We start from the raw sequence: 19,177 nt of genomic DNA on the forward strand, positions 1-19,177 counted from the left end.
CTTCACCTCCTGCCCATGCTGGCCCTAGGATCTGGGCTTTTTGGGTGACATGAGTGTTGAGCCCCCCAGGTAGATGGGTTTTCAGGGGTCAGGTGGTTATTGTCACCAAAGGTATCCACAAGGATAAGTCATACTGTACTAATTCCCATATTAGATCCCTTCTCATGGGTCACAGAGGTCGTGCTGGGTCCTAAATGTGGACCCAGGTTCCTGGCACTTTTGAAGAGACTGGTCAGGGCGCAGGCTTCAGGACATTTTGTTTGAATTATTTTGGGGGATTTTATTTTTACTGTTGGGGGCAAACCTAGGGCTGCCATGTGCTGGGAAAAGGCTTTGCCACAGCTGTAGATCATCCCTAATTATAAACTCCTAAATTCTCCCAATCTTGGAACTTTCTAGGTCCCTCACATGATGCAACCTTTGGGGGATTCCTCACATAGAAACATGGGGTGGATTGCATCCCAAAGAGAGACAGTGGGAAATGTTCCCCAGTGTCTGCCAGTGGCTGTGGTGATGAGAGTGCTGACCAGTGGATGGCAGGGCCCATGTGAAACCCTTTTGTTTTCTACTTGAGTGGAATCTTCACCATGCCTTTTTTTTTTTTCTTGAAACACAGGTTGCCCTGAAACTTACAGTCTTCCATCATCCTTACTCAGTTTCCCATGACTGGGATCACTGGCTTAAATTACTATGCCCATCTTTCTTTTTTTTGTATTCATAAATCTTCTAAAAGCCAGAAGGATCTAGAATTTAAAATTTTGCGGTCCAAGGCATTTCCAACAGGGGATTCTTGACCTAGGAGTGTCCAGACCAGTGTTTATTGTGTGGCTACTTCATTCCCATACCAGCTTATGTTTGACAAAGAGTTCCAAGGTGTGATGTCACTGGGCATCAGGCGGTGTCCCAAATAGCAGCACCGACTCAGGTTGTAATTTAGGCTGGAGAAACTTACTAGGACCCTGGTAATCCTAGCACCCTGGGGCCTCACATGTCCTTAGTCTGATCTAGTGATGAATCAACTGCTCTTGAGGGTGGATTGGAATTCTAGTCACTGTGAGGCAGAAGCATTAGGACCCTACGGCCACTCTGGGCTCCATAGGAAGACCCTGTTTCAATAGTAAAAGGGGTCACCTGCGAGTTCTTACTGTCTTCCCTGAGGCCTTCCTGCTGGAGTTAGAATAGCTGTCTCATCAAGTTGAAGTAGAGGGCAGAATGTTGGTGCCTTCTATAATGAGGACTAGTGACAGATAGTCTATGGAAATTCTAGAAAGTTCTACAGGTAATTATGTCATGTGCATGGGAATTGCTGGCTTCCCTGTGTCCTTTGCCTTTAATTTGCAGTCCATGGGGCACCTGGGAATGTCCCAAAACCAGGCTGCACACAGGGCTTGTCCCATGATTCTCACTTGCACCCAGTGCCTGCCTGATTGTCATAAGTCTGACAGAGCCACTGTATGCTCTCCTGACACCTGCAGAGAGCACTATATGGGACCCTACCATCCCCACACTGCCCATCAGTGTCTACAATGTCCCTATATGGCACTGAGATGGTCTAAGCTCCTTCCCGCCTATATGCTTCATCAGAATCTGACCATTCCTAATTTCCTCCTCTCACACCCACACTAGAAGCCCTGTACCCACACTAGCCCCAGCTGGCCTGTTGCCTACTGACATCTTATGGACTCTGCCCCAATCCCCTGCCCCGCCCCAATCCCCTGCCCTGCCCTGCCCTGCCCTGCCCTGCTCTGCCCCAATCCCCTGCCCAGCCCTGCCCTGCTCTGCCCTCACTCAGCTAACATTGTGGACATCTCAAGACAGTCACTGGACAATGGCTGACACACTTGTCTGAAGACTGGAAATGTTTCTCGATCTTGGAGAGGAAAGAAGGACCCTCCAACTACACTGTCCTCTAAGGAAGTTTATTCAGGTGAGGGATGACAGGGACTGTTTTGTCTCACGTCACACATGTCAGTAGAAAATATCCTAGGTATTGGATGCCGCTGTTAGCATTAACAGAACAAAGCCCATAGTGTTGGGAAGGATAATAAATTATGAGTAGGATTAGAAAACCCCAAGCCTCTTCCAGGTCCTAAGAGGGCAAAAAATACCACCAAACACAGCATTAATGTGGCAGGTTTGTTAAATCTAGTTACTAGATTCTAGTGTAATACCTATGAGCCTTTTTGTGTCATGCTCAGCTTATAATGACTAGAGGACCTAAGCTTGAGAGTCACCAATGCCTCTCCCTTGCTTCTCTAGCTGCTGAGCATTGAAAAGCACTAATGAGACAGCATCTGTTTGCAGACATACTGGATTATTCTTCTTCACTTTATCTCTCTGAGTCACTTCTACTCTCAGTAAGTCAGTTTAATTCCATAAATTGTAAATGAGTCACGTGGAAAATATACTTTCTCAATACGATCACAGATTTCCATGTAAAAGGTGAAACATGAACTATCCCACCTAAGTTCTGGGCTTGCACAGACCTGCTCTGCAAAAGAAACATGTGGTCACTGCTGCAGTCTGCATTCACTATGGATGCTCTTGAGGACCTCCCTAAACTGCATAGATTAAGATAATTATCTTGCTTTCTATCAAAAGAATTCATTATGCCAAGTTGGCCTGTAGAAGGAGGCTAGTCTCTTCTGTATTTTATCAGATGTGCATAATCTATATGATCATCGATAGTAAGTGAAAGATCTGTTTGGAATTGAAACTGAGTGATGCTGGAGGATGATGCTGAATGCACAATGAGCAGTGGAGGCACCAGAGCCCGGTGTGGATGCCTAGCAGGCTACCACATTGAGCAGGCACCCCTCAACCACCTGTACATACAAATCTCCTGAGATCTCTCTCCTTAATGGGAGAAGATGGCGTCCATCTAGTATAGCACATTCCCTGGAAGGACAAAAGCTACCTACAGGAGCTGTGGTGATGACTCACAGGTTAGAGCATCTGCTGCTCTCTCAGAAGAACCACATGGTCCCTAACAATCATCTACAATGGGGAATGCTATTGCCTCTTTTGGATCATGAGGGAAATGCACTCAGGAGTGCATACATACATCCATACACTTGAAAAAAAAAGATCCATTGACTTAAATGATAAAAATAAATATAATCAGCAACAATAAAAAACACAGCATATGAATGATCAAATGAAACAGCACCTATAAAAACCTATTTCCCAAAATGACGTTGATGGTCATTATCTTTGTGGTTTAATACTAATGCTGTATTGTAAGAAAAACCGAGGCACATGGTTCTCGATTAGGATTATTCTATATTCCTTTGTGAAAGTTGTCATTTTTTCTGCAGCTCTACAGGCATGAGTGTGTGTTACTCAATATCTGGGCAAACAGTCAATAAGGAATGGGTGTTGTAGACTGATATAGATTAGGATGAGCAGAACACATGACAGCATGGATACAGTATGTCAGTGATTACATCATAAAGTGTGTGTCCATAAAAAAAGTCACATTATCCACACAAAAGACACTATCACCCCGTGTACAGCTTGGTGGCTTTAAATTCCCTATTTACTCATGCTGCCTGGACCATGCAAAGATCCATATCCAGCTGTCAGTTCTAAGTCTACAGGAGGGGAAAGGACCCTTGAATAAGATGGTCTTAAGAGTCAAGAGTTACAAATCAATTTTTATTCATAAGGAATACAATTTACAAAAAACAGGCATAAAATGAACAACTAAAATGGTATAAAAAATGAAAAACAGTAACAAGAATATATAACTATGATATAACAAAAAGAAAACTTCAATGAAAATCATAACCAAAAATATTTCTTAACAGCATTTTCTTAATGAACATTTAGAAACACAGTTGTAGTGCTGTTTCTCCTCTAGGGAGATGTCAAGGCAGTCCCCTCATTTGTCTCTCAAATGGTGTTATCGGTATGAGAGAGGAGAAAGACCTCAATGAGACAGGCTCGCATACGGATACATAAATTTAGGGTCTCTATACAATGAGGAAATTAACTGAGAAGAAGAATATTCTCCCCAAAAAAGTCTTTGACTGTTGAGGATTGTCGTCAGCAGGGAACTCCTGACAAAGAAACTCACTCTTCAGGGGGCTGTCTTCTTGGGATCTGTCCTATTCCATGTCTCCTGCAGTTCCTGAGACCTGGGAAGAGAAGGCAGCTATTAAGACACTGATTTGGTGGGGACATGCATACCAGCTGTGAAGTTGCTGCCTTTTGTCCCTTCAGCTGCATTGGACAGACAGCACTGATCTTTTCACTGAAATCATTGCTGATATCTCTGCAGCCTGGGGAAAGTCACCAACAACCCTCACAGTACTGTGGGAGAACAAGCTGCTCCTCAAACTTCTACCAGTGATAACCAAGAACGGGGAAAGGAGAAGAGACCTAACTGGGTTGCAGGAAGAAAGTAGAAGGCCACATGATACTGAGATCAAAGCCAATGACCAGGACTCATTTGCCATTTGCACTTGGTTCTTATCCCTACAAGGTGCTTCCAACCATCACATGACCCCTGTATGACCTTTGTCACACGACCAAGAACTCGTTCAAAACTCTTCATAGCATCCAATCTGTAATAGGGAGATGCAGTCATGTGATATGTTATTCCTCTGTCACCATTTCTGGACTGCAGTTACAAAAAGGGCAGAGAAGTGTACTTGCCCATAATTCAGTTTCTGAAAAGTGGTTAACATCCCAGAATACTTGTGCATAGACAGAGCAATGAATAACTCTATCACATGAGGTGGGTGACTGATTGGGTGTGGGGATATTAGAAAGATGATAGGGGAAGCAAAGATGTATCCAATAGGCAAATGGTATCAGACATTGTTAATCTGACTCAGCTGCTTGTTCCTACCACATTTTGCTGGGTCTGGAGGTTGCTGGTCTTCTCCTGTTCGTCTTCAGCATTCGGGTTCAACTCAAACAAATATCGCTGTAACTCCTTGCTCTCCTGCTTCAATGTGACCAACTTCTTCTTCATACATGCCTGGTCCATCAGGAGCCGGCTGTGCAGGTTGCTGGAAACACACTCTGCATAGTAAGATCCGAAACCTCTTCCTCCCATTCCAACTGCCAAATCCCACAAAGTCCACCAGGACCCAGATACCCATAAAGACTTCATAGAGTACATCTCCATACATGTAAGGCTGCTGCACAAACAGCAAATGGCCAATCCAGGGAAGAATAAATTGTTTCTGTGACCCAAGCACCAATAAGAGTCCATGTCTCTCCAAAAGAACAAGGGATCTACAACTACCCATGAGAGCCCAATGCATCGGGGCAACATCAATTAGTAGGCAGTAAACAACCACAAGAGGACAGTAGAACCAAGGGAGGTCATGCTAACCATGTGGTCCACACATTGAGCTTTGTTAAACCTGGTATGACCCCAGAGCCGCACGTTGGCCTAATAACACTCTGATGCCTGAATCAGTGTAGTTCTATCCAGAGCCTTCTAAAGATGCATAGACACTGTGGTGATAACTGACAGTCTCTTATGGAACTGAATCTGAGTCCAAAAGACCCACGGCACAGTGATATTTAAACAGCAGAAGAGATGGGCCCAGAGCTGCAGGCTCTCCAGTCCAGAACAAAGAGAGGCGGGAATGGATATTCCACAAGTGATGGGCCCTTCTGACAAGTACTTACCAATAGAAGTTAATCTCCTTCTTGAGCTCCTGAAATTTCTCACGATGTTCAATGTTCTTTGTGTCTAAGTTGTGGAGTAATGACATGACCTCTTTCTCCTTTATCTTCAAGTTTTCATAAAATGGATTTGGCCTGAAGTAGGGGCTGGCCCCAGGAAGATAGAACCCAATGAACATCGAGGTTTAGGTTTATATGAACTCAGGCTGTGTCCTGTACTACCCCAACCCTGGAAGGACACTTTCTGAATTCTACATATTTGGATCTTCTTCAGCTTCAGAAACTTGGAATTGTGTGCCCAGGACAACAAAAACTAAGCACCCAGATAAAGGGTTCCCTGGCTCACATTTTTCAATCAGGAGGGCTGGATCTGCATTCAAACCTGTTATGCTGTCAAGAGCCTAGGCCACAGAGCTTACCCAACCACACACACACACACACACAAACACACACAGACACACACACACACACACACACACACACACACATCCAGAAACCTCTGATTTCATTTTTCCTGTTTTGACAAATGGAATGCTACAAGCCGAATAACTAATATTCTAGAGGCAGACAGTACACATAATTCTGGAGATGAGACCAGATATTGCCACAAACTTATAATCTGCCCAAGGCATACAAATGTATAGACAAATGTGACTACACAGGCAAAGAACTGTGCTGTTCTGCATACACAGACACACAAACTGGGGCACCCCCACAAGAAAAGAAAAGTAAGGTCTCCAGCTCCGAAAAAAAGAACCAAAAAAAAAAAAAAGAAGAAAAGAAAAGTAAACAGACTCAGAGAATGAGAAAGAGAGACAAATATGGAAAGAGCACAATGAGAATCAGTAGAAATGCATGCACCATTACTGTCTCAGAGTGTAAGGCACAGAGACAAGAAGGAGCAGGCCAGAGCCTCAGGCCTTCTACTTAAGCATTGATATGAACACTGTGGGACCTGTCACCTAAGGCTGCTGCCAGGAGATGATAGTGTTCAGTAACCTTCCTAGCAAGTACAAACACTCTCCACAAACTCACAGCACCTAGAACCTTGCAAAACTACCACCTGTCAAGGGCTTTCCAATTGTACACTGGGAACTCATGCTCCAGTGACTTTATCCCTGAGTTCTTCACTCTGATTGCAAGTTCAGATTTTCAACAGGCAGAATCAGAGAGTCCATTTTCAATCTCACTCCTCAGTAAGGGTCAGGTTCGGAATCTCCTATCTATGGGAGATGAGGTTTAGAACAAGGTCGTTTGTTTGGAGCAATGCATACCTCTTGCTCATGGATCCACCTGTCACATAAAGGAGGCGATCTGTCAGCTCATTTCTCTCCTTGGTAGTTAGCTCCAGTTCTCTATTCAGCCTCTCCTCTTCCTCGTTGGCCTGCACCTTGTTTAGGACATTTTAAGGGGATGACGTCTGTCTGCAGGCCGCTGTAGGTAGAAGAACACAAGTGAACCTGCATGGGGCGAATGCATAGAGCATACACAGACCACAGTGAGGTCCAAACAGGAGAACATGCTTGGAAGCCAGTGTCACTGCAAGGAGTTTGGTCTATGTGTAAGAGGCATCCTAAGTGGATCACAGTTCCCCCACTACTATATAGAGACCAAAAGATGTAAGCAGCCAGGTGTTCCCTATGCCCGCCCACACAGGCTTACAAGTACCAGAGAGATGCCTTCTCCAGGATTATTATCAGGTACGCAGGCTACAACCTGGTTTCAGGACCCTCACCCCTCTGGTTTCAGAAGTCAGATCATCAATTCAGCATCCACAATGAATTGATTGATCAGGGATACTCAGACATCCTACACTGTTACTCTAGTCCAATAACTTTGCATTAAAAAGTCATGTAGGGGGAGGACATGGTCAACAGATTTATTAATTCACCCTACTGAAATGACAAATGCCCCAGAAGTGCCAATAGGTTACAGGCTCTTTCTCTACCTGCTCCATATAGTTTGGCTCTGTAGAAAAATATCTGCCACACAGAACCTCTAATATATGAAGGTAAGATTGGCCCCGTCAGCCAGAGGTAGTCAAAGGAGTTCTAAGAATATAAGGTCATGCCAGGAGCACAGTTCTCTCCCTCTTACTACTGTCAGATAGTCACTGAATTTAAAGAAGCAATGAAAGTGAAGTACATTGATGCCCTGTTTAATTCAGAAAAGTTATACCCTCCATGACTACTTATGGTGTTATTATATCAATTTAACATACCGAATGCACTGTAAAAGTAAAGACTAGAAGTTCACCCAATAATAGCATAGGCATTGCCATATCCTCCATGTGGTTATGGAGAAACTAATAATGTGACAACCTTGACTTTCAGGAATTGTGATAATCATGGAATTCAATATCTGTGGAGATGTTCCAGTGGTTGTGGCCCATTGCTATAAAGGCCAGCTGAAGGCCCCCACACTCACCCCTGAGAGGAAGCTCAACATACACTGCCCAGAACTTACTCCACATTCCCCATGTCCTGTGTCCATCATTACCTTTAGGTTTCGTTTGCTTCACTCTAGACACTTCTCTATCAACATCAACTCTCCCAAAGCGCCTGAGAAGACAGGCAAACATGCCTGTGGATATATCCTTTGGACACTAAGAGAAAAAGTAGGGAATTGGTTGTCACAACGATACTGGTGACATCACAGGGATTCCAAGGTCTCTCTAGGAGACAATAGAATGTCCACGAAGGGCCGGCTGATGTCACGGAGAACAGACTTTGCCTCCCTGCTAATGTTCTCCCTGTACTGAGGAAAAGCCGATGTGCCCTTTTCAGGAGATTTCCCTGTGGCATAGCCACTGAGCACCACATGCTTCCAAAGCCAAATTTGGCTCTAGGCTTGATTGGAAAAACCTAAGTCATTGCTATGTACCTAAATGAGTGCTTCCTCCCCGATCCCTGCACAGAAATGTTTCATCCTACCTCAAATTCTCCTCAGTCAGCAATATTACCCATTAAAGATTACTGAGAAATCACACCAGTTCCTATAAGTAGCCAAAGAGGTCTCCTGTCTCATCATGTGCAGGTGCATGAAATCACACCCAGAAATAGCCTGTAGGGTAGGTTGCAATGTGGGTGTGTGTTATAGGTACAACCTGAAGCTTTGTGCTTAACATTTAACAGTTGCCACCGGATTCCTTAGGAGAAAGAATTGCATTCATTATGGTGCTGGCAACAATGTGGTGATCTGTTAGCAGAGGAAACTGAAATATTGGATCCACCAGTGAATGCACCCTCAGGCTGAGTGTGGGGCTCTCCTCTCTGCACCTAAGTTACCAAAGCAGGATTGCTTACAGGCCTCTCTAAGCTATAACGTCTGATTTCATCTGAAAAATAAAATAGTCAGCAGATGTGTGTGTGTGGGATGGTTTAGCCAAAGGATTTGGACAAGCCTAGAGACATAACTCAGTGGACAGAGTAAGAAACAAGCATCTTCACTCCTGTTTCATGAATCACCCCACAAAACACAAATGCATCTATCCTACTTAAAAAAAAAAAAAACAAGTTATTTTATTGAATGCATACACTAATACTGTTGTAAACATTGGTATTGGTAGTAAAGCTCAGATTTTGGGGGCAGATCCATGACTTGAACTATCTTCCTGACAACATATAAAACAATAAATAAATAAATAAATAAATAAATAAATAAATAAATAAATAAATAATAAGAAAAAACAGAAAAATAAAAAAACACAAAAAGCACAAGCCTTTCATGTGAAGTTACAGAAGAGTGATCCAGTGGTCACTTCTGACCAGGCCATTTTAGCTATGACAGTGCATAGTGAACCTTAATTTGATGGGTCCTATATAAAGCTTTGTGCAATATTGTCATTTTAACCAACCTCATCTAGAACATACATAACAACACAGGATATGATCACAATGTCCTTGCTGTGTATCAAGTTATTTTTCTATGTCCTTGATTGTCAGGCATATTACAGCAACAATCTGAGATGGCTGGTAGACTTGGAAGAAAGTGGATATGAAAGATCCCCGTTTGATATCAGTACAGCCATTTCTTACGAATGAGAATCTTTTAAGCTGGCCCTCGCTTAGCCCCGTGACATTAGACAATAGACCAGAAAGTACAGAAAGCACATTCCCACCCACTCTCTAGGAAGCTGCCGGACCATAAGAACAGAGGGTACAGAACATATTTACTGCAGGGCAATTAGACAGGAAACATCTCTGGGAAGCTGACTGACCACTATAGAAGTGAGATATCCTTGGTACTGAATGCAGCTGTGCTATAGGCTGACATAGCTATAGCCTTGTCCTGGGAACTCCAGAAGAGAAACACCTGCCAAGACAGATATCCTTGGTCCTTGTCCTGGGAACCCCAGGATAAGAAAACATATATCAAGTCAGATGTCCTTCGTACTGAAATAGCTGCACTGATGTGGTTACGGCCTTATCCCAGGAATTCCAGGACGAGAAACATCTGCCTAGTTATCCTTGGCACGAAATAGCTGAGCTAAGGAAACTGTGTAATCTTAACTGACTATTTAAGCTGTACATTTCTGTTGTTTGAGGCTCCTCACATCCCTCCTGCGTGAGGACCGTGTCGAGCCCCAGTGCATTGGTATGCCAAAGTAAACCTCTTGTTTTTACATCAAGACTGAGTCCTGTGTGTTCATGGGGTGGTGATTGTCCTCAGGACTGGAGCGAGAGTCTCCTCTGTCTGAAGGTCTTTCAGATAAAGCTATAGTTGTGGGTTACACACCTCAATTCTCATTGGCTAATGCTGTCCTCACAGTCCTTGGAGGCCCCTTTGTAAGACTACCTGTTGGAAAGTGGAAGCAGCTTTATTTGAGCTCAAAGTGAACCTGACGAGCAACTTAGAGAACAAGATGGGGTAATTGAGAACCTGTCTAAAACCAGCACAGAAACCCACCCTCCATTCAAAGCATCATCTACCAATTCTTGAATTTTTACCATTCTCTGACAACCAATCTTTCATTCAGGAAAGGTAGAAAAGAACTGGAAATGATCTTTGTATTCTAAGGACCTCGATCTGTCTCTCCTTAGGTCCACGTTAAGAACAAATGAAATGGGTATCACCATCTGAACAACTTAGTATCACCTACTCAGCATTTCTAGCCTAATACTGTGCCTATGGCAATCTCAAGCTTCCCTGAGTGTTGCTGCCCCAGCAAGAAGAATGAAGTTCTATGGTCAATCCCCAGTGAACCTTTCAAGGGGTTAGAAGAAAGCCATCAGAGATACTGCACTTCTTTGTCCTTAGATTAAATCAAGATGATACAACGTGAATCTAGTGTGCTATTCAACCATACATCTTCCCCACAACCCCACCTATCTGAGGTCATTGCTTGGCAGAATTCATGCCCCACCATCCGAGATATTTCTTCATTCATTGCTGCCAAGGGCCAGGTTTCCTGAGTTTTGTTTTTTATAGAATTGGGTGTAGTCAATCATAGTTGCCCTCTGTAAGAAATGACAAATATCTATAATAACTGAATATTCTGAAGGTTTTATACTGGTTTTATTATACATATAACTATGAAACGGAAAACATACATATTTCATCAATGAAATGAGTAAGATTGATTTAATGAAAAGAAAAATGGATGGAACTTCAAAACTTCCATGATTACATATTATCTATTTAATTCCCTCCACAATAGCAAGAAACGGACATTATTATTTACTTAAACCGAGAAAATATTAATTGTTTGGCCTGCTTTTCTGTGCTTCCTTAAGGTATAGTTAATTGACAGAGCTGTGGTTTAAAATTAGGGTCCATATTCTTCTGTTTTAAATGTGTGCCTTTTCTTTCTATTTTTTTCTCCATCTTTATTAAATTGGGTATATCTTATTTACATTTCAATTGTTATTACCTTTCTGGGTTTCCAGGCAAACATCCCCCTAACCCCTGTCCCTCCCCTTCTCTATTGGTGTCCCCTCCCCATCCTCCCCCCATTACCACCCTCCCCCCAACAAGCCCCTTCACTGGGGGTTCAGTCTTGACAGGACCAAGGGCTTCCCTTTTATTTCTAGTGGGTGCTGCTCTCCCTGCTCTGTGGGAAGTGGATAGGGGGAAGGCCCGGGCCTGAGGTGAGTTGGAACTGGGGTAGAAAGGCATAGGGTCTCCTAGGTGAGAATGTCAAACTGCCACTGCTGCTGCAGCCACCATGGAGAAGCCCTTGTTCCTGCTGCAGGGAGGAGAGTCTGGTGCCCACAAGATGGCTGAAGGGGAGCTGAGAGTGGACAGCTTCATCACCCGCCTGCTGGAGGTATGAGGATATCGTCCGGGAAAAATTGTGCAGATGACTGAAGCAGAAGTCCGAGGGCTGTGTATCACGTCTCGTGAAATCTTTCTTAGCCAGCCAACAGCTGTGAACACAGGTTTCTTTTGGAGAACAGGCCTGTGCAGGCCCAGAACCTAGGTGGGACAGTTCAAGCTACCCTTTTTCCATGGCCAATCTCAGATCATATTCAGAAAGTATTTCTTGGGCTAAAGAGATGGCTTAGTGGTTAAGAGCACTGACAGCTCTTCCAGAGGTCCTGAGTTCAAATCCCAGCCACCACATGGGGGCTCACAACCATCTGTAATGAGATATGATGCCCTCTTCTGGTGTGTCTGAAGACAGTCACGGTGTACTTGTATATAATAAATAAATAAATAAATCTTTAAAAAAAAAGAGTATTTCTTCCAGGTGAGGAATTTCCAATTTATGGAATTGAACTAACTTACTGATGGTGGAAGTGACACAGAGAGTTAAAGTACAGAAGGAATAATCCAGAGTGTCCACCAACAGTTGCTGTCACACCAGGGCTTTTAAAAGCTCAGCTGTTAGAGAAGCAATGTAGTCTTTGGTTATTCTCAAGCTTAGGTCTTCTAGTCATTATAAGCTGACCATGACACAAAAAGAGTCATCTATATCAAAATAGAGAATAGTAACTAGATTCACACCACACTATCACATTACTACTGTATTTGAGGTTCTCAGTTACTATCTAAGAACCTGGAAGAGGCCTGGGTCTTGCTACACATACTCATAATTTATGTCCCCATTGTCAGCTGAGATTTTTCATGCAGCCTGGGGTCAAGGAGGTCATCCCACAAAGCACAAAACACCCATCTCAGATAAACATGTATGGTTTATTGAATCCAAAACATCCATGAATTTCAGGACACAATTAAATGTTGAAACCTAAGGATAATAGATATAGAAGAGAATTAAGATTTCTAGTTCATAGATCCAGTAAACACCTTCAACAAATCATAGCAGCAAACTTCCATAAGGTAAAGAAAGAAAAGACCATAAAGGTACAACAAGCCTACAGAACATCAAACTAATTGTACCAGAAAAATTCCTCCATTCACATAATAATTAAAACGCTAAATGCACAGATCAAGAAAGAACATTAAAAGGGGTAAGGTATAAATATCTAGTAACAAATAAATTCAGACATATCTGAATTACACCAGACTTCTCAACAGAGATTCTAAAAGTCAGAAAATCTTGGGCAGATGTAATGCAGACACAGGCTCCTATATCCAGCATAATCCTCAATCACCATAAAAGGAGGAACCAGGATATTTCATGACAAAACCAAATTTAAACAATTCTTTTCTCTAAGAAAGCACAACAGAGGCTAATAGGAGGAAAACTCCAAGACAGTGAACTAAACTATACCCAAGAAAGACCAAGAAATTAATCTTCTCTCAATAATTTAAAAAAAGATAAGCACACAAACAAAATTTCACCTATAACCAGAAAAAGAAGAGAAAGCAGCAATCATTGGCTTTAATATCTGACCAGATCCTCTTTCCCTAATCCCCAAGCTCCCAGGGGCTAAACTGCCAGCCAAAGTGTATGCAAGGATGCTCTATGGTTCAAAGTGAGGCCTGTAGCCCCACCAAAGGCAGATCCTAGAGGTGTGAGGTGGGGATATGTGTGGATATGTGTGGGTGCAGTTGCACTGTCACATAGGCAAAGCTGAGCAGAAATGGGATGTAAGGTTTGATGAGGGGCGTGTGGAAAGCAGGACAACAGTTGAAATGTAAATAAATAAAATAACCGATTAATAAAAAATTGCCAAAAATAAAATAACAAGTAAAAAGGTAAATGAAAATTAAACCAAACCAACCAAACAAACAAACAAAAGCCCCTGTAGTGGATTGGCCTAATGCTGCTTGTATTTTAATGCTAATTTGTTGAACTCAAGACTGGTTAACCCCAAATAACTGACCCTGCTCCCAGTTAACTGTGATTATAAAGAAGCCAACACCAACAGCCAACAGCAGAGAGATGGGGGAGGGGAGCTTTGAGGGCTTTGCTAGAGAGGATCATGAGGAGGGAAGAAGGAAGAAGAAATTGCCAAAGAATAAAGGAAGAACATGTGTGATGGAGAGGAGAGAGGAAGAGGACAGCAGCCATGGTTAAGGGAGAGGAGAGCCTGGTCCTGAGGGCTGTCCAAGTGAAACAAAAACAGTCAAGATGCTACACAGTCAGTAAGAGCAGCTCTCAGGCGAGCAGAGATCAGCAGAGACCCCAGACCAACAAGATACGAAAGCATAACTCCATCCAAACTCCCTCTCAATATCCCATGTCCTCCATGGGTCTGGCCTCAGTGTGTGTCCTGCGTCAGCACATGTGTTTGTCTCAGCTGACATCACTCTGCCCATCAGCCCGAGCCCCAGGAAACAGCGAGAAACTACAGCAGCCCACCAGAAGGGTTTTTGCTGTGGTTCTATGAAGTCCCAACAAATGCAGCTCAACTACAGAATGCAAGGCAGACCAATGCATGTGTGTCCTTAGTGCAGAACCCTTCATCACGTGTCCTTTCACATGCGTGCTTTAGCAGAACATCCTTTTACCTGCCTCTGCTTCAGTGAAACGTTCCTTCACACATCTGCCTTAGCCTTTCACCTGTGTCCAATTCAGGGAACCACTCCTTCAGGTGTAGAATTTCTCTAGATTAGCAAACCGCATACAGAACATTCAGAACAAAACAAGGTGTGTGGTCAGCATGTCCTTGAGCCAAGTCCCTTCTCCTCGTCAGTGACAGCAGGCGTGTTACAGCAACAATATGAAATGGCTGGCAGGCATGGAACAAAATGGCAAAGGTCTTCTGGGGGATGTCAGACCGTACCAGCCAGCAGCTCAACTGAATTTTTAAGTTTTGATGTTACAAGTGAATATACTTGACCTTCAAACGCTGAGAGAGCCCATTATAATATGAACTATATAAACTAGGCCAAGACCACCTCTAGGGCAAAGGCCCTCAGCCTGGGGGTCGTGACCCACACAGGGTCTCCTATCAGACAGTTTACACTACAATAAAGATTCATTACAGTAGCAAATTTACAGTTGTGAAGTAGCGACAAAATAATTTGTAGTTGGGGTCACCACAGCATGAGGAACTGTTCTAAAGGGTTGAGGCCATAGGAAGGTTGAGAAACACTGCTCTAGGAAATTATGTTTTCTTTCTCTTTCATATTTTTCAGACAGAATCTCAAACTGTAGCTGAGATTGGCTTGGCTTGGAACACGTGTGTAGTTCATGCTGGCATCAGACTTATGGCAATTCTCCTGCTTCAGCCTCCTACTCAGGAGCCTACCAGGGTGAGATCACAACCACGGGTAATGGGATTGCTGTTCTTGGTTGTCAACTTGAGTGTACCTGGAATTAACTAATGCCAAATGGCTTGATGCCCTGTGAGGGGGATTTATCTCTCTCTCTCTCTCTCTCTCTCTCTCTCTCTCTCTCTCTCTCTCTCTCTGTCTCCTTCCTTCTTTCTGTTTTCCTCTCTTCAACCCCCTCCTCTTAGTCCTCCTCCTCTTCTTTGTTTTTTTTTGAGACAGGGTTTCTCTGTGTAGCTCTGGCTGTCCTGGAATTCATTTTGTAGTCCAGGCTGGCCTTGAACTCAGAGATCCACCTGCCTCTGCCTCCTGGATGCTGAGGCTAAAGGCATGAGCACCATTGGATTTTTTTTCTTAATTAAATTATTTGAAGCAAGAAGACATACTTCAGATCCAAATCTTTGAGATGAGGAGATAAATCTTTAATTCAGATCTTTTGAGATGGAAAGGCCCACTTCTAATCTGGACCACACCATCTTTATTTTTTTTTTATCTTTATTAACTTGAGTATTTCTTATTTACATTTCGATTGTTATTCCCCTTCCCGATTTCCGGGCCAACATACCCCAACACCTCCCCCTCTCCTTCTGTATGGGTGTTCCCCTCCCCATCCTCCCCCCATTACCGCCCTCCCCTCAACAATCACGTTCACTAGGGGTTCAGTCTTGGCAGGACCAAGGGCTTCCCCTTTCACTGGTGCTCTTACTAGGCTATTCATTGCTACATATGCAGTTGGAGCCCAGGGTCAGCCTTTGGGTAGTGGCTTAGTCCCTGGAAGCTCTGGTTGGTTGGAATTGTTGTTCATATGCGGTCTTAACCCCCTTGAGCTCTTTCAGTCCTTTCTAAGATTCCTTCAACGTGGGTACCTTCTCAGTTCAGTGGTTTAATGATGGCACTCGCCTTTGTATTTGCTGTATTCTGGCTGTGTCTCTCAGGAGAGATCTACATCTGGTTCCTGTCAGCCTGCACTTCTTTGCTTCATCCATCTTATCTAATTGGGTGGCTGTATATGTATGGGCCACATGTGGGGCAGGCTCTGAATGGGTGTTCCTTCTTCCTCTGTTCTAAACTTTGCCTCCCTATTCCCTGCCAAGGGTATTCTTGTTCCCCTTTTAAAGAAGGAGTGAAGCATGAGTGTTTTGGTCTTCCTTCTTGAGTTTCATGTGTTCTGTGCATCTAGGGTAATTCGAGCATTTGGGCTAATATCCACTTATCAGTGAGTGCATACCATGTGTGTGTTTCTGTGATTGGGTTACCTCACTCAGGATGATATTTTCCAGTTCCATCCATTTGCCTATGAATTTCATAAAGTCATTGTTTTTGATAACTGAGTAATATTCCATTGTGTAGATGTACCACATTTTCTCTGTCCATTCCTCTTTTGAAGGGCATCTGGGTTCTTTCCACCTTCTGGCTATTATAAATAAGGCTGCTATGAACATAGTGGAGCACGTGTCTTTGTTATATGTTGGGGCATCTTTTGGGTATATGCCCAAAAGAGGTATAGCTGGGTCCTCAGGTAGTTCAATGTCCAATTTTCTGAGGAATCTCTAGACTGATTTCCAGAATGGTTGTACCAGTCTGCAATCCCACCAACAATGGAGGAGTGTTCCTCTTTCTCTACATCCTCGCCAGCATTTGCTGTCACCTGAGTTTTTGATCTTAGCCATTCTGACTGGTGTGAGGTGAAATCTAAGGGTTGTTTTGATTTGCATTTCCCTTATGACTAAAGATTTTGAACATTTCTTTAGGTGTTTCTCAGCCATTTGGCATTCCTCAGCTGTGAATTCTTTGTTTAGCTCTGAACCCCATTTTTTAATAGGGTTATTTGTCTCCCTGTGGTCTAACTTCTTGAGTTCTGTGTATATTTTGGATATAAGCCCTCTGTCTGTTGTAGGATTGGTAATGATCTTTACCCAATCTGTAGGTTGTTGTTTGGACCACACCTTCTGCTGGCAGCTCATATCAAGGACATGGAAGAAGGAAGTTTGCTTTATTAATTTGCCTACTTCTTCAGGATTCCTGCATGTACTGAAGACCAGCTGAAATATCCAGGCTTATGGACAAAACTGTTGGGGTTCAGGAGTTGCCCCATAAACCACACAAACTCTGACCTCACTTAGAGAGGGATGGTTTTTTGAATGCCCACCCTAAGACTGATCATCAGAGACCTAGCTGAGAATTTGTCAGGCTAGGACCCTGGACATTTTTCTATGTCAATTTATAAAGTCTAAAACTGTGAGGTCATAGGCAGGTGCTGGAAGGGCTGTCTGGTTGTCAGCCCAGACTCAAGCCATTTTAGACAACAAAGGTTCATACTGACTTTTTATCTGTTTAAAGATTTATTTATTTACATATAAGTATACTGTAGCTGTCTTCAGACACACCAGAAGAGGGCATAAGGTCTCATTACAGATGGTTGTGAGCCACCATGTGGTTGCTGGGATTTGAACTCAGGACCTCTGGAAGAGCAGTCAGTGCTCTTAACCATGGAGCCATCACTGCAGCCCTCATATTGACCTTTAATTTTATTGGTCCTACATGAAGCTTATACTTATGGAATTTAAGATTAAGAAACCTCACAACATAAACAACTTCCTCCCAGTGGTTTGGGAACGGGTGGGTGGGGGAACACCCTCGAGGAGGCTGGGGAAGGGGGTGGAATGCAGGGTTATTGTAGGGGAAACTGGAAAGGGGGTTAACATTTGAAATGCAAATAAACAAAATAACCAATAAAAAAAAAACATACACAAGTTATGTGATCATTCCTGACCCTGCTCTGAGTTAAATTATTTTCAGACAATCATGACAGGCAGACATATTACAGCAAGAATATGAACTATCTGGCAGGCATGGAACAAAATGGCTACAGCTATGCTGGGGGATTGGCTTCAACAGGGGCAACTACTGCGTTTTAGACCTTCCATTCCTTGTTGAATTAGCTGTACCACAGCCTATAAGCCATTCTAATAAATTTTCTTTATATACAGAGTCATTCTAGGAGGGATGATTGGTTATGTATTATTAAATGCAATGCTGATCATGAAGCCCCACCACTTCCAAAGCATATGCAAGTGTAAGTAAGTTACTGAACAATTGAACAGAAATTAAAATTTACTGCATTTATTGCGTGTGTTGGCAGGCATAGGGAACACCTGGCTGCTTACATCTCTTGGTCTCTATAGAGTAGTGGGAGAACTGAGATCCACTGAGGAGGTCTCTCTCTCTCTCTCTCTCTCTCTCTCTCTCTCTCTGGTTCTTTTTTTTCTGGAGCTGGGGACTGAACCCAGTGCCTTGCCCAGGGCCTTGCACTTCCTAGGCAAGTGCTAAATCCCCAACCCCCTGAGGAGGTCTCTTAAGCAAAGACCAAATTCCTTGCAGTGACACTGGGTTCCAGGCTTGTTCTCCTGTTTAGGCCTCACTGTGGTCTATGTACACTCAATGCATTCTCCCCATGCAGGTTCCCATGGACTGAACTCAGAAAGTTGGGGTTAGGAGAAAGATGTCTGGTTAAATAGTCCACCAGGTTCACATTGTGTCAATGTGATTTAATCTAAGGACAAAGAAGTGGAGTTTCTCTGATGGCTTTCTTCTAAACCCTTGAAAGGATCACTGGGGTGTGACCTCAGTACTTCATACTTCTTGCTGGGTCAGCAACACTCAGGGAAGCTTGAGATTGCCATAGGCACAGTATTAGGCTAGATATACTGAGTAGATGATACTAAGTTGTTCAGATGGTCATACCCATTTGCATGGGTTCTTAATGTGCACCTAAGGAAAGAGAGATTAATGTCCTGAGAATAGGAAGATCATTTCCAGTTCTTTTCTATCATTCCAGACTGAAAGACTGGTAGGGAGAGAATGGTAAATAATCAAGAATTCACAGATGATGCTTTGAATGAAGGGT

The 19,177-nt window shown here is 43.2% G+C and overlaps 2 protein-coding genes and 1 long non-coding RNA gene across 3 annotated transcripts in view; 1 reads left to right on the forward strand and 2 right to left on the reverse strand.

Annotated features, from left to right (window-relative positions):
* LOC134483260 (disks large homolog 5-like) overlaps positions 1-19,177 on the reverse strand; it is a 664,485-nt gene that overhangs the window by 574,482 nt on the left and 70,826 nt on the right. The gene's annotated exons all lie outside the window — the stretch shown is intronic.
* LOC134483259 (uncharacterized) overlaps positions 1-19,177 on the forward strand; it is a 478,774-nt gene that overhangs the window by 373,220 nt on the left and 86,377 nt on the right. The window lies entirely within an intron of this gene.
* On the reverse strand, positions 5,638-8,263 carry LOC134483453 (uncharacterized). Its single transcript, XR_010060309.1, has 3 exons — positions 8,146-8,263; positions 6,921-7,080; positions 5,638-5,793 (listed from the first exon to the last, which is right to left on the reverse strand). It is a non-coding gene; the product is annotated as an uncharacterized LOC134483453 (long non-coding RNA).

This window comes from Rattus norvegicus, chromosome 19 (assembly GCF_036323735.1).
Source record: "Rattus norvegicus strain BN/NHsdMcwi chromosome 19, GRCr8, whole genome shotgun sequence".
Classification (NCBI taxonomy): Eukaryota; Metazoa; Chordata; class Mammalia; order Rodentia; family Muridae; genus Rattus; species Rattus norvegicus.